This window comes from Meriones unguiculatus, chromosome 1, assembly GCF_030254825.1.
Source record: "Meriones unguiculatus strain TT.TT164.6M chromosome 1, Bangor_MerUng_6.1, whole genome shotgun sequence".
Lineage (NCBI taxonomy): Eukaryota > Metazoa > Chordata > Mammalia > Rodentia > Muridae > Meriones > Meriones unguiculatus.
Window position 1 is genome coordinate 27,310,476 of NC_083349.1, and position 23,645 is coordinate 27,334,120.

At 46.5% G+C, this 23,645-nt stretch overlaps 1 long non-coding RNA gene across 1 annotated transcript; it reads right to left on the reverse strand.

Moving 5' to 3' along the window:
* Positions 1 to 1,060: 1,060 nt before the first annotated feature.
* LOC132654803 (uncharacterized) lies at positions 1,061 to 23,028 on the reverse strand. Its single transcript, XR_009592495.1, has 6 exons — positions 22,890 to 23,028; positions 18,162 to 18,724; positions 17,730 to 17,969; positions 17,405 to 17,506; positions 3,343 to 3,699; positions 1,061 to 2,391 (listed from the first exon to the last, which is right to left on the reverse strand). It is a non-coding gene; the product is annotated as an uncharacterized LOC132654803 (long non-coding RNA).
* Positions 23,029 to 23,645: the final 617 nt, after the last annotated feature.

Here is a 23,645-nt window from a genome sequence, read left to right on the forward strand (position 1 = left end):
AGCTAACCACCCCCACCTTAAATTGCAGCTGCATCCACACTTGGCAGGACTGGCCAAGCTTGAGCACCTAAGACTAACCAATTATCTTACTTTATAACTTCCTCATCCAATCCTAAATTGCCAAAACTGCAACTTCAAATTTCCCGCAATTTTTCTTTTAAAAACCTAAAGGCCTTTGTCTCCTGGTGCCACTCTTTGCTGACCGGCAGGGGTGACCCCGTTGTACAATGGTTAATAAACCTCTTGCTTTTGCAACGAGTCTTGGTCTGGGGGAGTTTCTGGGAAGGGCGTGATTGAACTCCTGAGCTGTGAGACCCCAGGTCTTACACATCAAGTGGCTCAGAGTTGCTCCTGAAACTCCAGCTCTAGAGGATCCGTCACCCTCTGCTAGACTCCACAGGCACACATATATACACCAGAAAAATGCTGGGCAATAAACAGCAGCTTCTATCTAAACCGATGTTGATCAGGACTCTTGGTTTGTACATGGTTCCATGGCAATTCTAGCTTGAGCATAAGTGGGATGTATAATGGCTCCTGTAACCAAACCACAGTATGGGCCAAGCTGAAACTACCCTAGAGACAATGGGAACAAGGACATGGATGTTACCAGCATTCTTGCTGGCCTTCCTCTCTGCTTGTCTTGCATGCTAGGCACATCTACTGAGCACAAGTGCTTTGTGCGGTGGCCACTTGTCTTGTCATTTTGGGGTCATCCTTATCAACTTCATGACCAGGACAAAAAGGGGAGTCTATCCCAACTCCAACTGTGTGTGTGTGTGCGTGTGTGTGTGTGTGCACGTGTGTGTGCTACATGAGAGTGCCCAAGGAGACAAAAAATTGAATCATATCTTGGAGCTAGAGTTTCAAACAGCTGTGAAACATCCAACATGGGTCCTCTGGAAAAGCAGCAAGTGTTCTTAAGCACTGAGCCATCTCTCCAGCCCATTAGCTCTCTTCTTTAACCATGTAGGTTCTGGGAACCAAACTCAGATCCTCAGGCTAGACAGCAAACACCTTTCCTCTCTGAGCCATCTCTTCCACTTCAGATTTTCTTCTCATTGTGTCTGACTTCTTGTCTCTGTCCTACCTCCTTGTGATTTCTATCCTTTTGTTACCCTGCTCCTGTTCAAAAGATCATTAACCCAGTCCCCACAGTGTACAGTTGTGGTCCATTCAAGTGTTGTTAAAATTAACTCTCAGTTTTCTCTGACACACCATCGCAATATCTTTTAAATAAAAGCTATATCAGACAGTATGTAGACTTACATAACCACAGCTATTTGGATAAAATTAAAAAAAAAAATCCAGTTGTAGTTTGAAAGAAAAATGTCTCCAGAGGCTCATGGATCCCAGTTGGTGGCACTGTTTGGAGAGCTTGTGGAGCTTTTAAGGGGTGAATCCCTGAAGTCCTTCATGGGTGGGTCGAAGGAGGGGGGCGTTATGGTCGGGCTTTGAAGGTTTATATCTACTTCCTGTTCTTTTTCTGTTGCTTCCTGTATAAGGATAAACAGTGATCTCTCTGCTTCCTGCTGCTGCTCCATGCCTTCCCCACAATCATGGATCTTATCTCTCTGGAATCATAAGCCAAATACACACTTTACTCATTAAGTTGCTTTTTGTGGTGATACTTTATCACAGTGGCAGAAGAGGAACTAATACAATCCCACTGTTCCTTGAACAAAACCTGCAGGTGTCCATATCCCAAATTCTGCATCATGGGATACAGATGCATCCACAGGATACTGGAAAAACCCACAGTGGGGCTGGTGAGTGTGCACACATGAACACCTGAGTTCAGATCCTCAGCACCCATGTAAACACTAGGTGTGGACAAACACATCTATAACCCCGGTACTAGGATAACAGGGACAGAAACTAGAAGTTTACTGAGGTTTGCTGGCCAGTTAGCATAGGTTAAAGGGGTGGTGGGGGTGGGGGGGTGGGGACAAGCTCAAGGCTCAGACAGAGACTGTAGCTCAATAGATAAGACAGAAGGTGATAGAACAGGGCACCCAGCATCTTTCCCCTACCCCAGGTACTAATGAATGGACACACATATCCACACATATATGCCATACTGTAAGTGTGTACACCACACAAACAATTAATGAATGAATCAAATCCCACAATAACAAAATTTACAAACAAGGATTTCCCTCCAAACACATGAAGTTCATCAAGTAACTTTGCCTGAAGGGTAAATTCATCTAGACATATAATAGCACATCTAGTGGAGACTCTCCGGCCCTCCTGGTCATTCAGGATCCTTTCTGTCCATTCTTTGCGGACTTCTGTTGTTTCTTCCAGACAGGACCTCACTATGTAGTCCTGGTTGATGCAGATACACCTGCCTCTACCTCTCAGGTACTAAGAGCCTTGTCCTTTTGTCTGTTAACAAAGAAAATGATAGTTTTACAATCCATCCAAAAGGATACAGAAGTAAGTTCTTAAGTTTGGGGGGAAAAAATGACATGTCTCTTCATCATTTCAATTTAAAAGTAATGGTACATCCTTTGGCAGTATAATTTTCTGTAGGCTGTGGAGCTATTTGATTGCACCTAGAGAGGAAATAATCTCAGGAGAATTCTTATCTTGGTTTAAAAGAACAATAAAATTATTCAGTGATAAAAAGAACTGAGCTACCAAGCTACCATGAAGAGACATGGAGGAAGTTTAAATGCATTTTACTCAGCAAAAGAACCAATCTGAGCCAGCAGGTGTGGTGGCTCAGGCCTTTAATCCCAGCCCTTGGGGAGGCAGAGGAAGGTGTATCTCTGTGAGATCGAGGCCAGCCTGGTCCACAAAGTAAGTCCAGGACAGTCAAAGCTACAAAACCCTGTCTCAAAAAAACAAAAAACAAAAACAAACAAACAAAAACACCAAAAAAAAAAAAGAGAGCCAGTCTGAAAAAGCTATATACTATATAGTTTCATACAAACATACATACATATTTACATGTATGGAGTTCTTGTCATGACTTCTGACTGGATTATGGTCTTTTATTTCTCTTTCCCTCTTCCTTCCCCTCTCTCCTCTGACTCCTTTTTATTCTCCTGGTCGTAGTGCCTCATCCTTCTCTCTGTCCCCATCCCTATCCCTTCACTCCCTCCAGCTAGCTCTCTCTCCCCTCCCCATCCCTCTCTCTAGTTTTCTCCACCATACTTTTACATTGGCACAAATTCGACCATCCAGCTCCAACTTTAGATGTCCTTACAAGTCCTGCTTGTCTGAGTCATATTTGCAAATTCATAAGAATGCAATTCCCTAGACCAATCCCGGAGTCAGATGCCTTTAGTTGTGTCTAAAGAGAGACAGGTGCATTGGTATAAGAATACTTACTGCAGATGCCCGGGGAGAGTGAGTAGTTAAAGCTCAGGAACAGCAAACGGGCTGAACAGACACCCCAAAAGGCATCTTCTTCAAGCAAATGATGAGAAGAAAGATCTGTGGTGGGGAGAAGGAGGGAGGTACTCCTTATGTGTCAGTTTTAGAGCAAGACCCAACCCAGCCATGCCAGGGGAGAAGAGTGGGACTTTCCTGTAACCATCTTAGTCTCTTTGATGCCAGTTCTTCCTCCCTGAACGGGGACTCTTGGGTTTGCACACCATCTTCCCCAGCTGAATTACATCACTTCCATGGCAGGGCTGTTCTGGGATGACTTCAGCCTGAGAGTTTGGCAGATGGGTGATGGACAGGCTGAAGGAGCAAAGACTGTTATGGTGATACTGTCTGAACTTGTTTTTGTAAGCATTCACATGAATTAATTCTATCATTTCAAGTATTTAGTGCTGGCCCCAAGAGCTTGAGCACAGGAGAGCTGGCCCTGCCACTTGTCTACCATGACATTTGAGGGGGAGGGAGGTGTGTGAAGGGAAGATACCCCTCCTGACCTCTCACTGTCTGCAGCACTCTGGCCCAAGTTCAGCCCAAACACCTATGTCGGGCAGCTCACAATGCCTGTGACTCCTAGAGATCCCCTGTTTCATCCACCCCAGTGCTGGAATAACAGGTGTGTGCCACCTCATTCAGTTGAAAATAAACACTTAAATATACTGTTTCTTTTGAAAATAGAAGCTCTTTTGTTACTTTATATAATTGCACTTATCCTCTTTCCCTTCTGATTCTGGGAAGCAAACCCAAGGTCTCATGTGTACTAATCCAGTGAACTGTCGCCCGCTTCATCACCAACCACGCTGCTTTAACTGTTTCTTCTTCCTTCCCTTGCTCCTCTTCCTTCTCCCTCCTCCTCTTCTTTTTCCTTCTCCTCTCTCTCTCTCTCTCTCTCTCTCTCTCTCTCTCTCTCTTAAACCCAAAGCCTTTTACAGGCTAGGTAAAGGTTCTACCACCAAGCTCCAACCCAAAGTGTCGCATTATGTACCCCAGGTGGGCTTGGAAGCCACAAAACTTGAAATCCTCCTGCCTCCAACTTCCATTTCAGGTATGTGACATCATGCTCAGCTTTTTTCTTTTTTTAACTCACTTTCCGTGTTTTAGGTTATGTTCAGAACGGCCTTCCCAGGGTTGCCAACGTGGTAGAACCCGTATGTGAGGCCCTGGGTTTGCGCTCCATCACCCCAAAACAAAACAAAATAAAAACAGGAAGAAATTTCCCTCCCCTTGAATTCAAAACCATTTACCCACACTTCCTTCAAAAGCACATTTGAGATTTTAGGTTTTATCATTATATATATGATATTTAACATTTTGGCTTTGTTTTGTTTAAATTAGTTATTTGCTCAAAATCCATTTACTAAATAGCCCCACAATTCCGGGCTGGCATGAAATGCTGTCTATCCATCACATAGTTTCTAAATTCAGCCTCACTGAACAATATGTCCATTGCAGCACTCTGATGGACTCTTCTTGCAAAAGGGCAAGGGCACTTTGAGTGGATGAGGCTACCTCACACACCTTTATAAAGCTGTGTTTCTCTGGAGAGGAGTGTGCCTTATATAAGACTGTCTTCCTGCACACAGCTTTTTGCTGTGCCCTCTACCAACCCTGAGGCAAAAAACAGCCCTTCCTTTTGTCAAAAAAGAGAAAATCTGTCCCACAAGTGTCACTAAACATCATTGACTTTGCCAGGACTCCACAGGGAGACAAAGGAGATGTGTGCAGCATACTGCTCAGTGAAAAACGCTGAACAGACATCTGCGTCCTCCTTCAGACCCATCCTTGGAAAACAGCCACCGATCCTTCTCCTCTTCTCTGTCCTCTTTCCCTCAGTAACCTCTGAAGTCTCCTCCATTGCCTACAAATTCAGGTGCCTATATATTTACAAATATGATTCAGAAACTTAAAAGTTCTATTACAAATGAAATCTTTGTTAAAATTCATCACTTGTTACTTGAGTATCCTAAAAAGGATGCAGGCAGGCAGGTAGACACACACACATTCACAAACACATACATAAATAGACACACTCACATACATACATACACACACACACACACACACAAACCACCAAAGAACTAAAAGAAATAGCAAGGAAGGAGCTAGAGAGATGGCTCAGTGGTTAAGAACACGCACTGCTGTTGCAGAGAAGCAAGGTACAGATCAGCACCCACGTGGTAGCTCACAGTCTTCTGTAACTCCAGATCCAGAGAATCTAACACTCTCTTTTGGCCTCCTAGGGCAACAGGTATGCACATGGCATATATACATATACACAGGCAAAACACTCATACACATTAAAAATAAATAAATTAGCAGACTGGACATGGTGGAGCACACCTTTAATCCTGGCACTTGGGAGGCAGAGGCAGGTGGATCTCTATGAGTTTGAGGTCAGTTTGGTCTACAAAGAGAGATCCAGGCCATCCAGAGCTACATACACCTGTCTCAAAAAGTAGTTTTTTTCTAATAAAAAGGCGGTGGGTGGAGAAAGTATAGAAAAACTAAGCCAATTCCCTGAAGGATGGGAGCCCAGCTGGGTGGAGTAACCAGCTCAGCACAAGGACAAAGCACATGTGAGCTGCCTATGTGCAGCCTCCTCAGCAGCAGAGTCAATTGCTCGACATGAGACTACAGACTTCACACATTTGCCGCTGAAAAAGAAAAAAGCAGAAGACTTTAAAATACCATTACCTAGAAAGAATGTGATCACTTACCTAGTTAAGCCAACAAAATCAATAAACAATTAAAAGTAATGAAAGAGCCACGCAAGGATATTGGATTGAAAAATCAAATTATCAGAACAGCATTGGCAGTAAGTTGAAACTACTGTCTAAAAACATAGTTTTGAAAATTAAGATACTACTCAGAGCAGCACCCAAAGCTCAATGGCCATTAAGGACACACAAGCCATCCAGGAAGAAAAAAATTTAAAGACTTCTTTATGATCACAAATACCATCTCAGTAGACAGAAAACACTTCATACTCATCTTTGTAATGACTTCCTGCTCAAATTTAATGTGCGATAATCAGAATTTTACTTGGGATTATTTTTAGGAACTCAGAAACTTCTATACTAAAATTTAAATTTTACATTGAAGAATAAGGAACCAAGATCGTCAAGTCAATTTTGAGCAGAGATGTGAAAAAGCAGCCAGGTGTCCAGGTGTTATGGCTTCTATGCTCATAATCCCAGAAGTTTAGGAGGATAGGAGTTGGGGAGCAAGGGCAAACTGAGATTCAAGACCAGGCTGGGCCAAGGAGTTCAAGGCCATCCCTGGGCTATACCTGTCGAAACAGAGCTAAACAAAAAATAAAAAGACAATACTAAACAATTATTGTTTTTAATTATGTGTATGTCTATGTGTGGATGTGGGAGTGTGTGAAAGCTCATGGAGGCTTGAAATGATGGATCCCCTGAAGCTGGACTTACAAGGTTGTGAGCCACCTGATATAGGTGCTGGGAACCAAACTTGGGTCCTCTGGAAAAGAGGCAAGAGCTCTTAACACAAAGCTAGCTCTCCAGTCCCAGCTCTACTTTCTTTTAAGACATGGGACAAGACTAGGAGTATATCCTGGTGGGTGCAGGTCAGTGTCTAGCTTATCTAAAGTCCTGATTTCAATATCTAGCATGCACAAACACACGCAGAAAGACAGACAGACGGACGGACAGATGGACAGACAGCTAGAGGATACTATTTAAAATTACTTTGAAGCCATGTGTGGTGGCACACACCATTTATCCCAGCACTTAGGAGACAGAGGCAGGTGGATTTCTGTGATTTCAAGGCCAGCCTGGTCTACATAGTGAGTTTCAGGACAACCAGGGACACATAGAGAGTACCTGTCTCCAAACAATTAAATTAAAATAAAAGTATTCTTGATTTAGATGTCTTTAATGAAAAATTAAAGTACAATTATGAGTGCCATATTGTGCCAGACAACTGTGGCAAACACCTGCAATCCTAGCACTCAAGAGGCAGAGACACCGGAACATTAATTCAAGGCAGTTAGCAAGACTATATGAAAATAAAACAAAGGGAAAGAAACCAGGCACAGTGATGCATGCCTATAATCCCAGCACTCTGGGAGGCAGAGCAGGCAGATCTCTGTGGGTTTGAAGCCAGCCTGGTCTACAAAACAAGTGTAGGACAGCCAAGGCTGCACAGAGAAACCCTATCTCAGAAAAAAAAAAAAAAGTAGGAAAGAGGGGTACCAAAAAAGAGAAAGGATGAAAAGGGAAAGGAAGTGTGGGAAAAATGGGGGCAAAAGTGCTTCAGTGGAAAGTGTGATAGTACACACCAGCAATCCCATTTGCACACACCTGCAATCCCAGGACTTTTAAAACTGATGGAGGATTGGAAGCTCCCTGGTTGCACCAGCTATAATCTCAGTGCTCAGGAAGTAGTGTCACCAGGGCAGGAAGTTCAGGACCATCACTGGATACACAGCAAGCTCGAGGCCATCCTGGGCTAAATGAGACCCTGCCTCAAAAAAAAAAAAAAGAAAAAGAAAAAGAAAAAGAAAAGAAAAAAGAAACTCCAACTGATACTCCAAACAAGGACAATGCATGGAGATAACCTAGAACCGCTACATAGATGTAGCCCATGGAAGCTCAGTGTCCAAGAGGGTTCCTTAGTAATGGGAACAGGGCCTGTCTCTGACATGAACTCAGTGGCAGGCTCTTTGATCACCTCCCCCTGAGGCGGGAGTAGCCTTACCAGGCCCAGAGGAAGACAATGCAGCCACTCCTGATGAGACCTGATAGACTAGAATCAGATAGAAGGGGAGGAGGACCTCCCCTATCAGTGGACTGGGGGAGGGGCATAGGAGAAGAAGAGGGAAGGAGGGTAGGATTGGGAGGGGACAAGGGAGCCAGCTACAGCTGGGATACAAAGTGAATAAACTGTAATAAATAAAGAGATAGATAGATAGATAGATAGATAGATAGATAGATAGATAGATAGATAAAAGAAACTTCAGAACTCTGGTAAAATATGAGCAAAGGAAAGGAAAATTTCTTTACAGACAAGAAATCCACAAAGCTAACCATATGATGACTACGGTGTCACCGTACCCCCACCAAACAGTCATACAGCAAGCTCCAACTGGGAATGGACCCAGATTTCCTAGTTTCGAAACCATTTACTTCCCACTTTCTTCTTAGCCAAGTTAAACGCAAGTATTAGGAAGCCAGATAAAGCTGAGAGCTCATAACTACAGGAATAAGAGTCTTGTAACTCCACATAGCCCACATGCATGGCTAATGGGAGTTGTGTCACCATTCTGGAAAGCAACAGGCAGTATTGTGCTCACTCTTACACACACACACACACACACACACACACACACACACAGCTCTAAGCAGTTATCTATAGGGTCATTCACTGCCATGTGTTTGAAGTTTGTGGGTGCAAGTGATCATCTAAATACCCATCACTAGCACTGTTTGGGTATATGTATCCCACAGTGGTGTAGCCACATACAAATACATGTTGTCCTGGAAATATCTTTAAAAGAGTGCTGAGCAAAATTAGAAGTGAGAGGAATGAGTTTGTTACCTATACCATCTGAGTGCGTTAAAATAATAGTGTGCAGGATGATACACAATGAGCAAAGGCATACAAATGAGCGTATGTTTAACTCAAGTGTTGATTTAGCAGGGAAGGAACTGGGAGCTGGTCATCACACTAAGCTAAGGTGAAATAACCATGAAAGCATGGAAGAGACTGCCGTGGGGCAAATAAGAGGGTCCTGAGATGATTAACTCAGCACTTGGGAGTCACAAAAAAAAAAAAAAAAAACAAAAAAAACAGACCATCAATTTAGAGACTAGGGTTAAAGTCGAGGCAGCCAGTCATGGATTCTTCCCCTCCCTGAACAAAAAGGAAAATAAGGATAATGTGGGGTGGGAGGAATGGGGTATAGGAATCCCTCCCCTCCAGGCCAGGTCCTGCCTTAAAGAGCAGTTTGTCACCTCATACCTGGGCCAGCTCTTGTCCCGGAACTCAGGTACATAGTTAACCTGTCTTCCTCATCTGTTTCCGGGTTTTTCTGTAAGGTAAGGGTGACGCACCAGGAAGATGACAGGAGAGTGGCTGAGACTGACCCCACCCATCCTTCCCAGCCCCTCCTAGGCAGGAAGGAACCAGTATTGATGGTATTGGAGAGATCAAGTGATGGAGGATGGATGTGATCTGCAGCCCAGAACTAAACCCAGGGCTCCTGGTCCCTGAGCCAGCTGACTTTCACTTCAGGAAGGACCCAAGGGTAGAAATTGTGAGGAGCCCTAGTAGCGTCCAAGACCAAGGTGAAGGCCTCATCCAAGCATTCCTGCCTGGCCCAATGCCACACCTCTCCTTGTTCTTTACCCATAAAGGCCTTTCTAGTTCCTCTAAGACAAGTTTCACTAACTCATTTCACAGGCCAGGAGCTCCTGTCCAGATGGAGGTCACCACGACTCCAGACCAAATACTTTTTATTTTTTCCTAGATAACTGCATGATGTTCCTGTCTGGCCAATCCCTCCCAGACAACCCAACCTGCCTCCCATCCCAATCCAGGAAAAACCTTGAGCCACTGTCCTGCAGGCCAGGGCCCAGACTAATGTGAAATGAGTGAGATACTACCCTTGAACCCAATTCTCTTGCTTCATCCTAATCCAAGCCCAAATAGGCCACTGGTTAAAATCTTATTTTTATCAATTTTGAGCATTCATTTTTATGTTTTAATGTGCATTAAAATACCTGTGGATGATTGCTTTCTGCCCCTCATTTTACTTTGCTCTCAATCCTTCTTTGCACACACACACACACACACACACACTTTTCTGCAGGTCAAAGACATTCAAGAACTTTTATTTACTTGTTTTTTAATGTGTGTGTGTGTGTGTGTGTGTGTGTGTGTCTGTGTCTGTGTCTGTGATGCTCATGTACTTCAGTGGAGGCATGCATGTGCCAAGAGCACACATGGAAGAAAGAGGGCAAGCCTGGGTGTCAATCTTCCACCTCGTTTGAGGCACAGCCTCTTGTTCAATACTGTGTAAGCCAGGCCAGCTGGTTCTGGAGCTTCCAAGGGTTTTCGTGCCTCTCTATCTCCCCATAGGAACACTGGGATTACAGATGTGCACTGCTGCCTCTGGGTTTTTACAGATGTCCTGGAGATTCAAACTTGGGTCTTCACACGTGAGCAGCAAGCACTTTGCCCACTGAGCCATCTCCCTAGCCCTCAAGGACTTTTGTAATCTATTCTCTAACAAGGTCTCTAGGACTCTCTCTGTATGGTTCACTGCCCCTGCCTCCAACCCTGTGTGCACACTCTTTCATAGTCTTCACCTGTAGAAACTTGACATTATGGAGAGAGCTCAGCACCTAAGAGCACTGGTTGCTCTTCTAAAGAATCAAGGTTTCTTTCCCAACTCACAGCTGCATGTAATTCCAGTTCGGGGATCTAACGCCCTCTTCTGGCTTCCACAGGCACTTCACGATCATAGTGCAAACAGAGTGCACAGATACACGTGCAAACAAAATTCCATACACATAAAAGAAAACTTAAAGGTGCTGGGGAACACAGACAAAAATTATTTTATTATTTAATTGTTTTATTTAATTTTTTTTAAGAGAAAGAAACTTGATCTGTTTTTGTTTTGTTTTGTTTTCTGCTGTGGCAAAAGCAACAGTAGTAGAAGGTCCTTCAGACAGAAAAGTGTTTGGCACATCTGAGAACGAACGTGGCCAAGTGGAGCTGAGGAACAGGAAGGCAGTCAATAGGAAGCCGAGGCAGCTCACAGGCCATGCAGGTTGAAATAGAAAAAGACTTTAGCAACAAAGTCAGGGCATTAGTGGACATGACTCATTTCACATACCAAAAAGAACTTTCTAGATGCTGTGTTGAGAACAAAGCACAGATCAGCCTGGACAGAAGCAAGAAGACAGTGTGGAGGCAATAACTCAGAATGACACAGGCAAAGGCCACAGTGGCCACACGCTGAATATATTCCAGGGAGAGATAATGGGTTTCCTAATGAATTCAATTTGGTATATGAGAAAAAGAAGCAAGACAAGATGACTCCAAGATTTTTGTCCTAAGTTTCTGGGAGGGTCCAGTTGTCATCTACTGAGAGAGACAATGCTGCAGAGAGAACAAGTTTGGGGGTTGAGATGAGTCATGTTGGAGATGATTCTAGACGTCCAAATGGAGCCGGCTGGCAGGAACAATGACAGTGATAACAGTAATCACAGCTGCACCATGAAGTGAGCCCCGGGGTGGGGTGCAGTTCAGTGATGGAGCACTTGCCTAGCAGGAGCAAAGCCCTGATTTCATCCCCACAACCATAAAAAAAAAAAAAAAAATTAACAGGAAAAATTAAAACCACAGCACTCACTCTGAGCCATGAGCTCTCCCAACACTTCCCATGCCTGAATCACTTACTCCTCATGACGTTCCTAGGATGCAGGGCTGTCACTATCCCCTTTCACAGATGAGGAAATCTACAAGTCTGGTATTCAGGAGAGCCCAGGCTGACGATATACACATGGGAATCATCAGTGTGTGGGTGACATAAGTTCACTGCCAGTGGGTGTGAAGGGCCACAGGCTGAAGCCAGATTCTCCTAAGTTTAGAGAGTGAGGACATAACAAATACCAATACCAGGGGAGAAAGGAAGAACAACATCCAGGGAGTGGGAGGAGGCAGTAGAGAACAGTATAAAAATGGCATGATGCGTAGAGCATTGTGGGTGATTCTAGTGAGAGCTCAGGAGAAAAAAAGGTTTCAGACCTAGTCTCAGATATAAATGAGGCTGGAAGTTGAACTAAAGATTGCCTGTACTATACCACAGAAAAGAATGTGATGCATCATTCCATATTGCAAGACTGTGGAAGCTGAGTGTAGCTGGTGCACACTTTTGATCTCAACACTCTGGAGTCCAAGGCAGGAGGATCTCTGTGAGTTCCAGACCAGCCCAAACTACCTAGCAACCTCCAGGTCAGTCAGGATCCCATAAAGAGACCTGCCTCAAAAAAACAAAAACAAAACCAAACAAAAACAAAAAAGACTCTGTAGAAAGTTAAACTTAGAGATAACAAACCGGCTCACTGAGTGAAAATTTCACTCAGACTGTGGCATGATTATTACTGGCTAGTCTTAGACCTCCAGTGAAATGAAAAACAGGGCAAAAAAAATTTTTTTAGAAGATCAGAGCTTGACCAGGATAAAAAGCAAGAAGCATGTTTAGGAGAGATTTCAAACTAGAGACTGGCACAGATAAGAGAATCCATGGTCTAACTGGTAAGATAACTGAGGGGAGAGGCTTCAGTGATGTCTCAAAACACTTGAAGGCCACCCCTTTTCTCATGGGCCAACAGACCTAAAAGCCCACATTTGTTCAAGGACTGAACAGGTGCACTGCCCAGGGTTGCTTCAGCTCTCCAGCCAACTGCTCCATCAAACAAGCCCAGATGAGGTTCTGTAGACAGCGAATCTCAGTATTTTGTGGGCACACAGAGTCTATGAGCTGTGGTGGCTCCCACTCAGATTTCACAGGAAAGCTTTGGAGGACAAGCAGAAGATTGTCACAGGGTTGGTTTGAAGAACGACCAGTGGGATGATATCTAGTAGAGCCATGGGAATAGAACCACAATGAGGCCCCAGAAAAGGAGCACTTCCAGCCACACCCATCCAGGAAAACCACTGACACCAACACACAGTCATCCTTCCCCAGACAGTTGTGATTTAGACTGCCCTCGGCAAAGCCAGAGGACTGTCAACTCAATGTCTTGGGTGCTGAGCCCCTTGTACAGTGTGTACAAGAGAGCAGACTAGAGATTTAGGATGCAATGTCTGCCCTGCTGGATTTCAGTCTCACTTTGAGATTATCACTCTTTTCTGGGAGCCTGTCCTAGTTTACTTCTTTGTTTCTGGAATGAAACCCTGATCAAAAGCAACTTAGGGAGGAAAGGGTTTATTTGATTTACAGTCCATCATCAAGGGAAGCCAGGGTAGGAACTCTGGAGGCAGGGACTAAAGCAGATACAGTGGAGGAACACTGCTTACAGCCTTGCTCTCTCTGACTCGCTCAGATACCTTTCCTATACATCCCAGGCCTATCGGCCCAGGGGTGCCACCATCCACAATGATCTGAACCCTTGTAACATCAATTAGCAAGAAAATGCCCCCACAGACATGCCAACAGGCCAATCTGACTGAAGCATTCCTTAGCTTAGGCACCCTATTCTTAGGTGTGTCAAAGTGACAACCAAGATCAGTCATCACAAAGTATACATGCTTTGTGTCTATCCTTCCACTGTGTATTGGAGGTAAATAAATTGGTTTGATTTTACAGGTTCAGAGCTAAAAAGCATTTGCTTTGAGTTTCAAGATGATCTTGAGCACTGAACTAGAACAATTGATGCTAGAACAATTTAACAAGTGGGGCTTTTTGGTGAAATAATTACCGTATTTGTTAGAAAGAATATTGGGGATGTGCTGGTTGCTTTTCTCATCACTGTGACAAAGGATCTGACAAAACCCAACTTGAAGAGAGAAGGGTTTATTCTGGCTCCCAGCTGGGGTTAATAGATACGGAGCACCAGTGCATCACAGCAGGGAAATCACGGCAGCAAGAGGTAGGCAGATGTCACATCCACAGTCAGGAAGCAGAGGGAAAAGAACACTGGTGTTCACCTAGCTCTCTCCTTTTTATGCAGTCCAAAACCCCAGCCTAGGAGGTGATGCTGCCCACACCTAGGTAGGCCCTTCCTCCCCATTAACCTATCCTAGATAATCCCTCACGGGAGGTTTGTCTCTCCAGTAATTCTGAACCCAGCAATTTGACACCTTGCAGGGGACATGGAACAGTGTGATGGTTTCAATGTGCCTTATCCCCTCCAAAATTAAAGTTAAAATTAAGCCCCTACAATGAGGTATTAAGAGGATAAAAACAATCCCACTCTAATGCTTAGAGATTTGAACTTTGGGAAGTGATTAAGATTAGATAATGGTGGGCCGTTGAGATTGCTCAGTAGGTAAAGGAACCCAAACCTGATGAGCTGAGTTCAATCCCTGGGGCTCACAAACCCTACAAGTTGTTCTCAGACCTACACACACGCACAATTTAATAAAAAAAAATTAAACACAAGATTAGATAATGTCATCAGTATGGAGCCCCTCCCCTGTGATTTAATACTTACATCTTTCTAAGAAAAATGGAGGCCAATAGGCACACACATGCACAAGCTAAGTACTCTGTGTCTCTCTCTTGCCATGTGATGCTCTGGACTGCCTCAGGGCCATCACTAGATGCAGCCCCTCAACCTTAGACCTCTGGAATCATAAACCAAAACAAACTTCTTTTCTTAATGATTCGTCCAGTCCATGGTATTGTGTTACAGACAACAGAAAATCAACTAAAACAACCTAACTCTCCACTCAGACATCCCACTTACCTGCCTAACCTGTTTCTGTTTGTAGTCAGTATTTTTTTGCCTTTCAGGGGTTCCCTTGCACTGAACCAGGCTGGGGACGGGATAGGATTACTCTAAATACTTGTCCTCATCTGGCCTGGGGCCCAAAAACCAAGTAGGTTGCAGCTGCAGCTGGAGAGAGGAAGGGCTGTCTCTTAACGCTTAAGAGCCCAGAATCTCAGAAACTACTTTGGAGATGAAAGCTAGATGCCACAGATCGGAAGCAAGACTGGGACTTGGAGGTGTGTGTGGGTTTAGAGCTGGGAAACAGAGACTCTCTTGCAAGAGCCTGTTGGTTGAGGGCTGGGGCCTGGGTTTGGTACTCAGATTATGAAATTTGGGGCAAGGGCTTGGATTTGAAGACAAGGAAACTACAAGGACAAGGGTGACCACTATGCTGAACCCTGCCAGAAGACCTCAAATAGTGGCCCTCAGGTCACTGAAAAAACTCTTGGAAGGAACAGCAGGACTAACGGCTGAGTCTTCAATGGAGGTAAACAAGGAGGCCACAGGAAGCCTGGCACACAAAACAGAGCACCCTGAGGAGAGCAGGGGAAACAACCCAGAGGTGGGAAGCCTCCAGGAAAGGCGGAGGCCTGGGAAGGAAGCCCTTGAAGGGAGGAATTCAGGCCTAAAACTATCCTGTTTCAGAGACAGAGGGTTTCTCTGTACCTAGTCGGGGGTGACCCAAGCATGATCCTCAGCAGCGAGGCCAGTGAAACACACCACATCAAAAAGAGCCTGCAGAAAGGAGGGCCTGGTGTCCTAAGCCTGTGATCCAAGCACGTGGGCAATAGAAGCAGGAAGAGCAGAAAGCCCAGGTCATCCTTCCCTGCATCTGAAGTTCAAGGCTCTCCAGGACCCTGTCTCAAAACAAAAGTTAACACACATTTGACATTGAAAGGCTCTGGTAGGTTCCCACTGGAAAGAAAGCCCTGCTGGTTCCCTGAGCTGCCTCTTTTTGTTTTGTTTTGAGGGGTTTGAATTACATTTAATGGGGAGCATGCCATGGTGCACACGTAGAGGTCAGAGGACAACTCGTAGGAGTTGATTTTCTCTTTCCACCCTGTGGATCCTGGGGATTGAACTCAGGTCGCTCAGGTGTGGTAGCAATCACCTCTGTTCACTGAACTATCTTGCACTGAACTACCTTGTGTGCATGCCTGTGTGTGTGTACCTGGGTGCACACAGTGGAGGCACACATACGACAGCACGCATGTGGTACTCAGAGGACAACTCTATGGAGTCACCTGTCTCCTTTCGTCTTTTCTATGTGCTCCAGGGATCAAACTTAGCTCTCCAGGCTTGCCAGGCAAACATCTTGAACAACTGAACCATCTAGCTAGTACAGTTTCCTGTGAGAAAAATTACAAAGGCTTTTCCTCCTAGGTGTAACATCTTCTGTCATCCAAAAAGTAGACGTTGCTAGCTGAGCCTGGAACTGAAGTTCAAAGAGGCGGATCTGAGGAGAGAGGCAGAACTCAGGCAAACCCCAGGTAAACTATCTTCAGAGAACATGAGAGATGATAGAATATCTTGGCCCCATCTCGTATATCATTGCCTTCATCTGTAACAAATTCATAGATAGACTGAAGAGCTGGGAGAGAGGCCACGACTCACTCTTTCATAGGGTTCTTATGGGTCCCAGTTTGACCCAGTCTGGTGCCCCAGTGTGTGATAGAACAAGTGTATGATAAGCCATGTCTTCCTCCCCTACCAAGCCTATAGCCTCCTCACTGACTCCCTCCCTACTGACCTCCCCATTGACCTACTGTCCCTCCCTCTGCCTCTCTTTGCCTTTTACCTTTTACCTCCCTCTGCCTCTCTTTACCTTTTACCTTTTACCTCCCTCTGCCTCTCTTTACCTTTTCCCCCACTCCAATTCCCAGGAAGTTTGTGAGCTCTGCTGCTCTTAGAAGCATTCCCAAGACCAGCTCTTCCCATCTAGCTCCGGAAACCCATGACATCTATCTCTGACTTCTGTTTCCTTCCCAGGATTGACCACAATGCTGGGCACAGACTGCAGCCTGTTCTCTTAAGATAGGCCTTCATTACAAGTCTGGAGGGAATAAGACATGCTGCATTGTGTGAGGGTTTTGTTTTGTTTTTTGTTTTGTTTTTGTTTTTTCAAGACAGGGTTTCTCTGTGTAGCCTTAGCTGTCCTGGACTCGACTGGTAGGCTAGGCTGGCCTCGAACTCACAGAGATCTGCCTGCCTCTGCCTCCCCTAGTGCTGGGATTATAGGCATGCACCACTACACCAGGCTCTGTGTGAGTTTTAAGTTAGTGGCTCTCTGGAGTTCTGTCCCCAATTAGCATCCCCAAGAGGATGGCTGAAGCCCAGGGCCTCTTCAGGCAGTTTGCAGAACTACTCCACTTCTGTGGTTAAGAAAGGAAGATCAAGGTGGACATGTGCTGAACAGAAAAGTCCTTCACGGATTGGAAAGACATGACAACACAAAGCCACCCAAGAAGTGAGAAGGCTTGGGGCCCAAATAGATTGGTCTTCCACAATCCAACCCAAAAAGACAAAGAACATCTGCATACCTCTCTTCCAGCCTTGCTGCCATGTCCTGTTGAGAGGTCTCCCTGGAAAAATGGCTTCCTTCCTTTCTTAGTCAAGCCCTGGAGCTAAGACATGCTCAGCCGCTGTGGAAAGAGGATGAGAAAAGTAAGGAAGGTTGCTGCTACACCTTTGGACTCCCACAAGCTTCTTCTACTGCTGCTAAGCCCTTTGAGCTTGCAGGACTCCAGCCCCTTACAAACTTGTACCAGAATCAAGGAGCTGCCACTCCTGCCCCTCTTCCTCCTCCCCCTTCCCGGCTTCAGCCCAGGAGCTTCGGCTCTAACTCAATTCTGCAGAGTTAATCACCGAGCGTTCAGCTGACTGAGTGAACAGGTGGCCTGAGGTCTTCTCATCTCCTCTATCTCCACCCTGGTCAGGCCTCCATCAGTGCTGAAGCGAAGAGGAGGCACCAGGGGTGAGTGAGAAGAGGCCTCCAAGGGACCAGGATCTGTAGGCCTTAACACAAAGGCTGATTGCATACATGAATAGAGAGAGTGAAAGGGGGAGGGGAGGACAGATGATGTGGACACATTGACATCTGGGAACCTTTATGATAAAAGCAAAAGTAATAATTAGAAGTGGCCTGGTTCTGCACCTGCCAGGGTTCAGCTCTCGGTCACCCACATGATGATTCCCAACCACCTGTAACTCCACTCCCAGGGACCCAACGCCCTCTTCTGACCTTCCCAGGAATGCACAGACTTGGTGTTCATACACACATGCAGGCAAAATACTCACTCGCATAAGACAAAATAAACTTAAAATATTCAATGAGCCAGATGTGGAGATGTAGAACTGTGACCCCAGCACTCCAGAGACGGGGCCAGTAGATCTCTGTAAGTTCCAAGTCAAGACTACGTATAGTGAGATCCTGTTTTTTAGAAAATACATTTTTAATTCATTAAAAACATGTAAAACACTCAAAACCAAGCCACTACAAATTTGATGCGTGCATGTTTCCATTAAATAGTGGGGCTGCAGAGCTCAGCACTTCCTAGCACTCAAAGAGGCCTGGGTTCGATCCCAAGCACTGCATAAAACCAGTGTGGCAACTGTTCTCTTGTGATCCACACAGGCAAAACAAGTTCAAAGTCACCCTCAGCCACAAAGCAAGTTTGACACCAGCCTGGGTTTCATGAGATCTTGCCTCAAAATAATAATAATTATTGTTGTTGTTGTTGTTGCTCTGCCATTGTTATTACTGCAGACTGAAGGACAGGAGGGACGTTGACTTAGGCTTCCTGGAATGTCCTTTCTTCTTACAAATGGTGAAGAGGGCTTCCAGCTAACGAGGCTCCGAGCTAGGAACAAAACCATAAACTGTGATGAGGTAAAGACAGCAGACTGAATTAACCTAACCTTCCAGGTCTGTGTTCTATCAGTAAAACAGAAGGGAATTACCCTGCATCACGGGTCTGTTGTGAAGAGTTTATGAATGTGAGGCTAGAGACGGACGGGACGCCATTGGTAAAGGTGCCTGTAGCAAGCCACAAGTCCTGACAACCTGAGTTTATCTTTGGCACTCACAAGTTGTCCTTTGACCTGCACTAGTGGGCCTGCACTTGTGAGGGCACGCACGCACACACACACACACACACATCTACACAAGAAGTTAGAAACAGTTTATGAACTGTACGGCCAGAACACATGCAGTAAAGGGCAGCCAGCTCCTCTCACCTTCTCGGTGATAGTGGTGTACCACTCCTATGTGCCTCTGCCAAGGAAAGTATTACTGTTTTCTTTCCAGGGAGGGAAAAAGATGGGCGCGTGGCATCCAACCCCAGGCACCCACTGCGCACTCCGAGTACACCTGACCCTGGGTGCAGGGGGAGGGATGGAGGGCTGCTGTCCACCTTCTCCACTGATGGACAATCCTGTGCAAGGCCAGGGTTCCCTGAGCCCTTCCCACCCCTCACTGTCTCGGGTTTAATCTATATATGGTGTACTGGCTGGTTTTGTGTGTCAACTTGACACAGGCTAGAATCATCAGAGAGAGAAAAGGGCCTCCGTTGGGGAAATGACTCCAAGAGATCCAGCTGTAAGGAATTTCCTCAATTCATCATCAATAAGGAAGGGCGCAGCCCACTGTGGGCGGGGCCATCCCAGTGCTAGTGATTCTGGGTTCTGTAAGAAAGCAGGCTGAGGGGCTGGAGAGATGGCTCAGTGGTTAAGAGCACTGTCTGCTCTTCCAAAGGACTGGGGTTCAATTCCCAGTCACCCGCATGGCAGCTTACAAGCTGTCTATCATGCCAATTCCAAGGGATCTGAAGCCTTCAAATTAATGCACATTAAATAATTAGAAAGCAGGCTGAACAAGCCATGAGGAGCAAGCCAGTAAGCAGCACCCTCCGTGGCCTCTGTATCAGCTCCTGCCTCCAGGTTCCTGCCCTGCTTGAGTTCCTGCCCTGACTTCCTCCAGTGATGGACTTCGATCTGGAAGTGCAAGCCAAATAAACCCTTTCCTCCCCAACTTGCTTTTTTGGTCATGGTGTTCTCAGCAGCAGCAGAAACCCTAAGACATATGGGATTTAATAAACAAATTGGATTGTTGGGGGAAATGTGTGGGGAGGGAAAGAACAACAGGAGCAAAGGACCTCCCCCAATAACAAAAAAAATTTGAACACCCTAAAGTCCAGGTCTGCGTCAGACTCCTAAACAGCAATTTCATGTGGAACTAGATCTGGGCCCTATGTTCAATGACCAAGGGAAGATAAATAAATTTCCGAGCAGCTTTTGGTTATAGACAGTTAGAGAGCTGAGAAGAAGGCTTGGCATAAGTGGAAATGCCTCTTTCCTGGATCTGGTTCACGCTGCTAGGGTGCAGCCAACTCCAAGGCAGCGGCAAGTGACCTGAGCTCCAAGACCTGTCCTCCTAGGCAAGAATAGGAGCCGTTTAGAGACACCTTGTAAGAACACAGTTCTAAGGTTCCCTCTGGGGTTATCTCAGTTCCCAGTGCCGGGCCTCAAGTACCACCTAAATCCACAGCAGGGACCAGCGGGCTCTTTGGGGTTAGAGAATGCTTTGCTGGACCCAGATTCCTTTCAGCTCTGGGCTGTGAGACAAGGGATGGATGGGGACTGCTTCCGGGCCATACCCCTGCCAAGAGGAGCCAGACTTAACTGGCTGGGAAGGTGAAGAATTGGTTGAGCAGACTGTGTGTCTGTATTCATTCACCCTAAGAACCAAAGTGTAAAACCTTAATTTCTTCACCCATAATTTTGTAGTGGCTGCATCTGCCCTAGCCCACCTGCAGCCCCGCCCTGGATTGTAGCTTTTCCTTTTAAATCTAGAAAGCAGTCTTTTGGAGTGGAGGAGAAGACCCAGGAAGGTTAAGAAAGACTTCAGGCAAAGGAAAATGTGAGAAGGCGCGCTGTCAAGTCACCAGCGTGGTGACACCTCTGGCCCTCAGCAAGGGCCCTCAAGGACCACCTGCACATCACAGGCCTGGTAAAACAGAAAAGACAGAACTTCCCTCCTGAGGCCTCCATCCTTTAACACAATGGAAGCAGCATCCTGAAGGTTTAGTGAGGTTTGAGATTCTGTCCTGCACTAAAACGCAGAGTAATTATTTAAGTAAAAAGGGGTCCAGCACTTTATGTCAACGCTCCCCACCCCATGGAGGTCTTTGAAAAAAAAACTATCCTGACGCATCTGAATTGAATCCTCAGGACCCACAAGGTGGAAGGAAAGAACTGCAAATTATCCTCTGACCTCCTCCTGGGCGCTATGGCATTTTACACAGACATGCGCCTACACCATATGCGATAAATAAAATTTTAAATTTTTAAGGAAAATAATAGCCCTCCCTTCCCTCAAACTGCAGCCTGCGAACTGACACTCCGTTCCCAACCCCAGGATTGTTCAGGCACACTGAACCCTCCACAAAGCCAGAGGCACGTGCCGTTTTGTGACTCTATTCAATCTGCAAAATGGGAGTAAGAAAGCCTCCCACACGGAACAATGAGCGACAGGTTAATTAATGTAAAGCACCTAGCAGTGTCTCGCGGGAGTAAGCGCTCAATACCTATTGTAAATAACAATAATAGCTTTATCTTTTAAATACTGAAGGTGCCACCGTTTAATGTAACTGCCCCATCAAGGGAGGTATTTCTACTCCCATGTCACTGATTAAACGGACCTGGAGACAAGCTCTAACCTGCCGAGCAGTTCGAAGGAACCAACCTAAAGACGGATTCGAACCCATGACAACTTCACTCTTCTTTTTTTTTTTTTTTTTTTTTTCTACTTAGATGTATTTATGATTGGGCCGAGTCATCCAACACTGATCAAAAATAGCAAGCAGCAGGAGCGCAGACAGGGAGTCCAGTGTGGGCCCAGCCCCCACCTGCCCAGAGAAAGGAAAGCTGGAGAGGGTCAGGGTAGCTGGAGAGGGGGGTCACAAAGGGGCCGGACCAGACCCCCACGTGCGCCGCCTGCAGCCGCTTAGCGAAGCCCTTTGTCGGGAGCAGCCGCGTTCGTGCCGCACTCGGCGGCTTAAAATAAAGACAATGTTCCCAGCCTCCCTGCGGCTAAATCCGGCGCGAATGCGGGGGTGGTGAGCGAGCCGGGCGGGAGCGCTTCTCCCCGCGCTGCCTCCCTTCTTCCTTCGTGCCTCAGTTTCCCCAACTGGTAAGGGGAGACCTAGCCAAGCTAGACGGGAAGGCAAAACACGTGATATAACAACGGGAGGACGGGGCCATAGCCCCCTTCTTCTGAAGCTGCACAGACTGCAGAAAGCTGCGTGGGCTAAAGATGGGGGGCACTCACGAGGAGGCAGGGGAAAGCTGGACACCCTCCCCTCCCGCCCACAAAATAAGTGTTTTTATTTCTAAAGGGACATGTGCAGAGGCGGTGGGAGAAAAGGGAGAGCAAGAAGATTGGGGGAAGGGGCAAAGAGGAAGCTTGATTCAGACTCGGAAATGGATGTGGAGGCCTAACTCCCCCACTCTAAGCCACGTGTACTCGCACAAGTACACGCACCCCCACTGCGCTCCCAACCCGCAGCCCGCAACCTAAGGACGGCCCAGCAGGGGGCAGCCCATCGCCGGGACTGATTGGTTTCTGACCTAACCCCGAGGGTTTAATGACCCCGAGCGTGGGAGGAGGAGCTAGCCGCTCCGACCCCCCCCCACACACACACACACAGCCCCCAGCTGCATTATCTGACCCAGAGCAAAAAGGAGGCACACTGGGTGCTTTTTGGCCCCCTGGCTCCTCAGAAGTATTGATGTACCTGCCACCTGTGCCCCGTGGCTGCTGGCCCAAGCTCCAGAGACGCCGATTTATTTCTTCCCCGGCTCCCTAGGCAACTGGGCTCCAAACTCAACGGTAGGGTAGGGTGCTTGGTAGAAAAATGAAGTGGAAGAAAGAATGGGGAGGGCCTCAACCCTGTGCCCCAGACTCCAAAACCCTGAGTTTAGAGTCCCCAGGACCTGAGTCCAAACAGTGGCTCACCTCGTACCCACCTTCAGCTTTCACATGTCTCTCTACATAATGGCGATCTTGATTTCGGTCCTTCCCGCCTCCCACCCGAGGCTGCATCACAGCCCATGGGGCAAAGAACACCGGAACCTTTAGCTTCCCCAATTCTCCTCCACCTTCAGCTCTCCAGGAAGTCTCTACTGGGGCGTTGCTGGACCCCGGTCCCTATGACAAAACACACACCCCTCACAGTGGGGAGTCTCTATCTCTGAGGAAACAACACAGAAATCCAAACCGGCCTGGGGGAGGGCTGCGGGCCAAATTGTAGGCTGAGAGGAGTGGCCCACACTCCCCAGGTACACACCTGTGAACCAGAGTGGGAGGCAGGGGAGACGGAGTTTGACAAGCTGGGAGGAGAGCTGTCTGTCTGCCTGTCTGTCTGTCTTCCAAGGGGAAGCTGGGGGTGGAGCAGGCAGGGAGGTAGATGCTGCCTCGCTTGTCAAAATTAGCCAATTCCACAGTTGGGCAACACTCAGATACACGCTGAGTACAGACACACGCACGCACATGCGTTCTGGCTCCAGATTGGCAGGGCCACACCTGTATTCACGCAGGCTGTGTGGTAACATGAGCACGCAGGGATACACACATACCGGACACTGAACAGCATATGGGACAAACACACAGCCTCCAACTTCGCACAGACCAGACACCCATACACCCTCACACTAGGGCTTTGCATACACTAGAGCGCTCTGCCCAGCATGTGGGCATGTCACTCAGCCCCAGGGCGGGTGCAC